General features: G+C 39.2%; 1 protein-coding gene across 6 annotated transcripts in view; it reads right to left on the minus strand.

Moving 5' to 3' along the window:
- FHIT (fragile histidine triad diadenosine triphosphatase) overlaps positions 1-6,676 on the minus strand; it is a 624,994-nt gene extending 618,318 nt beyond the window's left edge. For 3 of the 6 annotated variants that reach the window (XM_067303611.1, XM_067303610.1, XM_067303620.1), the window contains exon 1: positions 6,604-6,665. The gene's annotated coding sequence lies outside the window, so the exon portion shown is untranslated. Of the gene's footprint in view, positions 1-6,603 lie in introns of all 6 variants that reach the window. The other 3 variants (XM_067303616.1, XM_067303613.1, XM_067303617.1) reach the window with 3 other exon arrangements.
- Between the last annotated feature and the right edge of the window lie 1,883 nt (positions 6,677-8,559).

The following is an 8,559-nucleotide window of genomic DNA, read 5'->3' on the forward strand; positions in this document are numbered from 1 at the left end:
AGATATTTATAAACCTTATATTCAGGCAAGCTTCCTCCCTCCCCCTTTTCCTTCTGAAACTGAATGTTTAAAAGTCAAATTTGACCTGAAAACTTCTCTGTAATGAAAACAATTCTGGTATTCTGAAGTAGTATTCATTATGACCATATAATTCTTAAATATTTAACAACAAAACATGCAGTAGGAAGAGACTCAAAGTCTTAAATCATTAGGAGATGTCCCAGCATAAGAAATAAGAGGGAGACATACAATTCTCTGCAAGTGTAATTTCAAAGTCTTTTCACATCGGGATCTAAAGACTATCAGTTTGGTTGCTCTGCTACTGTATATTAAATAAGTATGCAATGAAGCCGGTTTTTTTGATTCATTGGATACCCAAGATCACAAGTAAGGTATATAAAGTTAATGAATTTTTTCAAAGTGGAATACCAAAAGTTAGTAAGAATCAGATACATCATCAAAAAACCCAAAACACCAAAAGAAAAAAAACAACACAGGAAAACGAGCCCCACTTCATTTTAGTGGCCATAAAAAAAGGTGTCATTTGAAAGTGCTTTCCACATCTGAAAAGACTCCTGGAATACTTTATATAGCATCAGTTCAAGGAATCATTATATTGTTCTCATTAACAGAACACTGACTTCCAGTCTTAATACTAGCTAAATCCAAATTTGAGCCTTGTACATTATCTAGCACTTTCCAACATGCCTTTATTATCCTAGTTTTCAACTAACGTTTACAAACAAATCCAGCAAAACAGTTTAGAAGGGACTTAATTTTCAGTATTTGCATAATACCATTGATGTAAACAGGACAAATATGCATACTTAGTGCCAAATGTCAGCCCTATACCAATTTAAAGCCTTACTCTCCAACATTTCAGAAACAATTTTTAAAACTAATTAAATTTGACATATGTAAACTACTCCAACAACTCACTGTATAATTACTTCCTAAAAAACAGAGCACTTTCCAAGGCCAATACCTATCAGACACACAAGACTTAGCTACTTAAGACCTCACTAAATCTGTACAAATGCTAATGCTAAAAATATTTATCTTCAGAAGAATTACTAAAAATTCTTTGGACTCAGTGAACTAAGTCACAGCATTTTGATAAAATAAGAGGCAGCACTGCAGGCCAATACGGGAAGCCTGTACTTTGAGGCTACCTATTAACATGAAGCTGATAAATGTAGTTACTGAGATAGTTGCATTACATTGCAAGTCTGATGAGCTATACAAGGAATGTTAGGTATCTCAGTGAAAACTGTTGATGGGAGAAAAAACACGAATACAAATTAAAATCAAAAAGTTTATTTACCTGTAACAACTAGAACTTTTTTCTGTTTTGCTCATGCTGTTAAAAACAGCTTTTTCACCTAGGTCTACTTATTTTTGAAGTTGACTATTACAGTAACTATGCCATGTCCAAAAAGAGTATGCTTTAGAAGCATTTTATCATTTTGCAAACTTATATTGTAATTTTAAATGTTTGAATGAGAGTGTTTTTGAAGGTGCTGAGATCAAATTTTTATGGCATTTGGCACTACCCAAACCTCTATACCATCCAGGGATACTCTTGCTTCTGGATGGTACAAAGGAATGTAATGCTTGATCCCTAAAAGAGATACACAATAAAGCATATCTGCTTTTTAATATAGGAAAAAAAGCAGTGTTAGCTATCAATGACCCCTCTTGAACTCTTTAAATCACCACCTTGCGAGGCATGATCTGCCTGAAGTTATGCCATTATATCCATCTAAGGTTGACTTAAAATATGCCTGACCTTTCCAAGTTCCTTCCAAAGAGTGACAGAATGAAAATTATCAGGGAGTTTCTGACCATAACATCTATTTGGTTTTCAGCAAGTAAGTGTTTGACTACACTAAGGACTTGCACTGATAATTATTTTAAGCTTTATAAGCGATTCCTAGAAGTTCTCACTTCACAAAACAGCATTCTGAACCTGTATGACAATTTCTCTGTGTACATGTGAAGTGAGTATAAACTATAAGCTACAGATGAAAGAGGTTCTGCTAGAATAGCAGCACCAGGGCCAATGGGAATGCACCAACATTTATTCAGCAGCTAATATTCCCTCCCAAGCTTTTCCCTTTATTGGAGTCAGTGCTTAAGTATTACTTTTACCTTATTTCCTAGTTTTAAATATTTCAAGTATTTTTAAAAAACAAGTTCTATACTACTTGGTCTTCATTACACACATTTGCAAGTAGAATATGCTTGAAATACAGTAACAATACATCTTGACTGCCTTCTACTCCAAAAGCAGTACGGTAACCTGAAACAGAACAACCAGCAGAAGCAAGCTGAAGTAACTTCTTAGATCTGGAAAAGTAGGGACTGCACTGAAGCTGACAGGTCCAATATCAGCAGCTGACTTTACTATGGATAAAGTTTCAACAAAGAAAAATTAATCCCCCAAAACTGTGTCACTGTTTTGTCTACTCATTGTGAACTTTTTTTTTAAACTACCTGGCCAGTGACACCACCCTAAACCAGAGAAATAAGATGGGAGAAAAAATATGCTTAAGTACTGCAGTAAAGAAGAGCTTGGTCAAGAAAGCATTTACTTAGAAGTATCAGCAGCGTACTGTCTACCATTTTAAAACTCTGATCACTGCAAGAGGCACTTCCAGAACGCCAGTTTTCCAGTATTTGAACAACTGCTACACTGATCAAGCTCCTCTTCAACACCACCTCAAGCTAAAGTTTAACTAGACAAAAAAAAAGGATTATTCCTTAATTTCCACTCATTGATCAAAGCAAATCCACTGCCCAAGTATAGATAATAGTTCTATTAATGTGTAGTTAGTCATCTGATCACTATCCCACACCTTGAAGTTCCGCACACTGATACCCATTTTCAGTGGAAATTGAAGACTAACTTTTTTCCCCTTATTTAAGGGCCTCTGCAGAAGCTCTTCCAGCAACTAAGTCATTTACTGGCTTTTAAGAGAAATAAGCAGACTTACATTGCATGCTCACTGATATGACTGCATCACCTAGGAAGTGATGTGTTGGTCACAAACAGGATTAGATCCCATTTACAGAGCCAAAGCATGAGAATTAAGTTCAATTAAAGCAAGTTGCATTTTACTAGTAAAACTTTCTAAATGCTGAACATCACAAAGCTGCTTCTTACATATCCTAATGTAACCCTTATTTTGTTTGTGCACTGTCATATGAAGAGGAAACTAATGCACTGTAAAAAATTACAAACATGCAGAAGTTAAAGACTGCAAATACTGACATGCGTATTTATGATGGATACATGAAATGACCCTGTAGCTTTTTTCCCCTCATATAGGCTCAACCACCAAAAAGCATCCAGTAGGTATTTTAATCACCAAATAAACCAAACCCAGATTTGGTTAGGCCTTTTTTCCTCCCCATTCTGTTTTTTAAAAGCAATTGCATTAGGTATTCATTGTAATGTTTGCACTCAGAAAACATAAATTACAAGGATGTAAGTTATAAGTTACAAGGATGCACAAAGAACACATTGTGCCAAACAAATCTGACAGCTTTACTTGATAAATTACTGGTGTAGTGGAGAAAGACAACAAGCACAACCATAATCTAAGACATCTTTAAAGCGCCCCTCTTCTCCTGGAGCTTACAGAACTAACAAAGCAATAAATATGCAGCCCTGTAAGAATAATTTAATACAACTGCAAAAAAAACATAGTAAGGCAAACAAGGCAATTAAGCTATTATAAAATGAGGAGGAAAATAAGGATGATGCTAGTCAATCTAAGTTCCAAATAAACATACTTAATCTTAACACACAACACAAACATCGTTTACATAGCACCAAATGATTTGGGAATAATCAACTTGCATTTTAGAATCATTCTAATACTAGAATTTGGGCTGCAGAAATCAAGAACAGTTTTCCTACAGACTTCAATACATCAATATTTGGACCAGTGCATAAGAAACAGCACTGACTTTTATAAAGCTGTTTATACATACACCAGTGACATTCTATACAGAAGCTGGTTGTTGATAAGGTTGCAAAGAGGCAATATTTTGAGCTTTTGCAGAAATGGACAAAATTATGTGTAATAAATGTAATTTACATAAATGAAGTTGTAGCCACACACTGGAGAAAGAATGACTTTGACATTTATAAAACTGAACAATGCTGTTAACTGCAAGTTCATGGAAAGATTCGGGTGACGGACGAAATGAACACGAGAGGATTATGCATTGTAATCATAAAAAGACAAATCCTATAACATACATACAGAGCCACAATATGCAAGACAAGTGGATAACCCTCTTCTCAACATGAAGTTATATGAGTTGACAACCCAAGTCAATGTTTTTAATATCATCCCCACATTCTCCAATTTCCCCCTCAGAAAAAAAGTGAAAACATTTGTATGGCCTCATACAAACTCAACAAATAAAAATAATAATAATAAAAAAAATTTCAACATTAAAGTGAATTTTCAAATTTATCAAAAAGTTAAAATATGAGGAAATGGAAAGAACTCCTTAAAATAATAAAAACATCCAATATGTAAAAATATTAACTTGGTCATTAAAGGCAATAGAGACTGCAACCATACTTTTCAAAGGCTGTCAAAGTAGTGTTCAACTCTTACCACAGCTTTAGATTAACACATTCTCATTACACTGGGAGCTAGAGATGTAAATCATAACCAAGGTAACACAGGATTATAAAAAGCTGAACACAAGCATCTTAAAAATGGAATCAGCTACAACTAAAATAATTTCTGCATAAAAAGCAGGTAGGCTGTGCAGTTTACACATGTTGCTGTCTTAATTCTTTCAGGCTTTCTAAAGACTATAATACCAATTAAAATAGCATTATTATAAACAGCATGTTTTGAAGAGATTTAATTAAAACTTGTTCCAGAAGCACTATACTCTGAAAGATAAGCGCTCGCATTGAATGAAACTAGCAACATTCCTGCCTAAACAATACCTAGTGATCTTACACGGGGGGAAAAAATACACAAGCTGAAAGAAGTAAGAACTGAAGGTTTCATAGTAAGTGGCAGAATTGACAAGTGAACTAAATTCAGCTTTTATGAGCACTCTACACAACAGTCAAATGAAAAAAGCAATATGTGCACAGAATTTCTTTTTCAGCACACAGAATGTAACTTTTAAAGATAGGAATGGTGTTCTGCTGTCATTCAAAGATTTAAAACTACTCTGAATATCTAAAAAAGCATTTGAGGGGAATATGAAAGCAGGCTATGAAGTCAAGGGAGTTACTATTTGTGGGAGATAACAGACATCCTGCTCTGAGGAAAAAGGTGAAGTATTTAATGCAGTTTTTCCATTAGGCATTTCAAAAATTCAATTTAAAATTAAGTAGCCAAGATCTTAGCACATGTTCTGGAATGTCTTACTTGAATCACTGACATCCAATATTTTTGAAGACAAACTACCCAGAAATCTGCCTACAGATATGACATTGTGCACAATTATTCTTTGAACTGAACTCTGCATTTTCATCTTTTAAAGAATACTATCATTTAAGATTTTTCTTTACATTAAACCCCACAAAAACAATCGTTGAGTTAAGCTTAAATTGTCTGTTCCTCCAGGAAGCAATTCTCACCTGAGCATCTCAGGGCTTGCATTTAAGTTAATTCTTCTCTAGAAAGAAGAATTCCTCCATCCATCCTGATTTTATTAACCCATTTTTCTAAATCAGTTAATAGTTTAGAGAACAAATTTGTTCTTCACAGACACATGGTATCCTTAAAAAAAAAAAAGCAGCTAGTTTTACTATGTATATTTTGAGCTGTCACTCAGGCTACCCAAGTTCAGCTAAAATTCTTTACAAAGTAGTGGTCACAGAAGTAACAGACTGATAACACAGACAAAGCGTACAAAGCACTTCAAAAAAAAGTTCAGTGTTACTACTCTGTATGTACATTTCTACATGATTAATTGGCCAGATTCTTTGCGATTCTAACATTAACTAGGTTGTGACAATGACTGTTTTCACTCTGGTGGGACATGAGGAAGGTGATGCTTTTGCTTTGCTTTAACCACCTGAATTTTTGTCCCCACAGTGGGCTCCCCGCCTTCTCCTGGGGATCTTTGGGAGGTCAGAGGCGAGCGCGGACGCACAAGGCGGGAAAACCGCTCCCGGCACGGTCTCCGCACAGGCCCCGGCGCGCCTGGCGCCGCCTCGCACAGCAGCGCGGCGCAAACCCGCCGGGCGGCCAAGCGCTCCCCAGCAAGTGATACACTGAAATCAGTGCGAAGTGCTTCCAGAGCGTGTGCAGCCAAGGGGAAGAAAAACCAGGGAGTTCCCGGTGCCCGCCTGAGCGCGGGGCGGCGGAAGGCAGCGCGCCGCCCCACAGCCGCTGAGGGAAAGGGGAGAGGCGGCCGCTACAGCCGGCGCGGGGCGGCCCTCAGCGCCGCTGCCCCCCCGCCCCAAGCAACGTGAGGCGCCCAGCGCGGCGGCGGAGGGCGGCACCGCGCTCCCCGCCCTGCTCTGGCGAGCGGCCGCCGCCTCCCCCCGCCGCAGGGGCGAGCGGCGCAGGGCGGGAGGAGGGGGGAAAGGAACACAAAATGGAGACTTACACTCCCTCTCTTACCACGCATGTGTTACGCCGGCGGAAGAGGGTGGGCCGCAGGGCGCTGACGTCACCTGTAGCCGCGGAAAACGGGCGGGGAGGGCTTCTCCCCTTAAGTAATGGCCGCCGGGGCGGGGGGGGGGGGGGGAAGCGCCTGCCCACTGTGCGCAGGTTGGCGGGCGTTAACGGCCGCCGCCTGAGGTAATGGCCGAGCGTTAGGCGCGCGGCAGGTGTCGTTTCCTGCAAGCAGCGAGCTGAGGAGGACGCGCTAAAAGTTTGCCTGGCTTCCACCTGTGTCCGATGTGAGCCTGTGGAAAACAAAACCTTCTAAATTGAGTGGATACCACCCTTGGCTCTGAAAGTCACGTTGTTAGAAGTAAGGAAAGTAGTGTTTTGTGGTTTGTGTCCTGTTCTTATGCTCTTGCTCAGGTGACTGGTTTTTGGCCTGTGCTGGAGACAAGAGTAGGTCTTCTTAAAACACCATCACCAGTATTCCTCTCATCCTATATGACTTTAGTTTTTATCTAGTGGTAGTGAGGCTTATCTCCTCTGCCTCAGTGGTGGTTTCCCTATCTCCCTTAGTACCAACATGGTGTGGATGCTCCTCAGTTCTGTGTCAACATCATAAAATGCTCCTCTCTCCAGCAGCAGGCACCTTCCAGAGCAGTGCATCCAGCACTGTGACCAGCTTCTGGCATAAAATATTTGTTCTTCCACCCTTTGTCTAAAGGGAAAAAAGCATGATCAATAGATTGCTTTGGTTCAGTAGGACTGTGGGTTTTTTTTTAGTGAAGGCAAGGTCTTACAGTGGAAAGCAAGGTTTCTAATGGGCCTTTAGTTTATACTAGAGTTCATTTTCAGTCTGGTGTCTGAGAAAGCTTTCTTCCTTACATGAAAAAGCTTTGTTTTTATGTATATGCATGATGGAGGAATGGAGTTGCTGAGCATTACTGTCATTCCAGTGCTTTAGGCCATCAGTTATACTGGGCTCAAGCCCAAAACCGTGAACTTTATTTTATATTCTAAAGAAAATGAGTATAGCAAATGGAAGACAGGTTTGACATATTTGCTGGAGCCAGTACTGCTGAGAGTTACTGCAGGGTTTTTTTCTTATTGCTGTGTTAACAAACACTGCCACAGACAATGACCAATGTTCCAAGTACCATAGCTTCTCCCATATACTCATATTGGCATCATTGTCACGCGGCCATGAATATGATACCAACAGTGTCATATTACTTAATGCCAACAGAGATGCCAAGATTCCCCTTTGATGCCACTGCTGCAGATGATGCGTCAGTATATGTACTTCCATACGAGTCCCCTGCCTAATGCCAATGATCACTTCATGCAGCAACAGTTTGCCAGCCCAGTGCAGGCAGTGCTGCTCCCTTGTGTCAATTGCCTGCAAAGCTACCACAGATAAGTGTCTTTTATGGTGTGTACACCTCCCCTCTAGGACTATTCAATTGATAACCCACTACTGGCAGTTCTTTCTGACCTATACCCACTGGGCCCCGAGAAACACGGTACATAACTCATTTTGTTTACAAAAGCAAATAGAGTGTATACAATTCCCATATATATTACAAGTGGAGTATTTGCTGTCTCAGGGTCACTTTTGTATAATTCTTAATAATTATCTTGTGCAGTTATACCCTGGATGGCAGACAGCCCTTTTCCCCTAATTATCAGGTCATTGCAAATGCTAATTTCTGTGTAACAGGTTTTGACTCTTTGAAGATTATTTTGTACTTTCCTTAAGTCCTAGCATTAAGTAGTAGTGTTTTTATGAAATCATACTTATGTATCAATTTTATTACCTTGCACTAATTTGGTAGTTTTCCTGATGTCTTAACGATTTTGGTGAACTAAATTAATAGTACAGCAGGCATATAGTAGCTACTGTGTTTCCCCGAATTAACTTAACTTGACATACAACAAGCGTGAAGACAGTAAAGTC

Source organism: Apteryx mantelli, chromosome 12 (assembly GCF_036417845.1).
Source record: "Apteryx mantelli isolate bAptMan1 chromosome 12, bAptMan1.hap1, whole genome shotgun sequence".
In the NCBI taxonomy this organism is placed as follows: Eukaryota; Metazoa; Chordata; class Aves; order Apterygiformes; family Apterygidae; genus Apteryx; species Apteryx mantelli.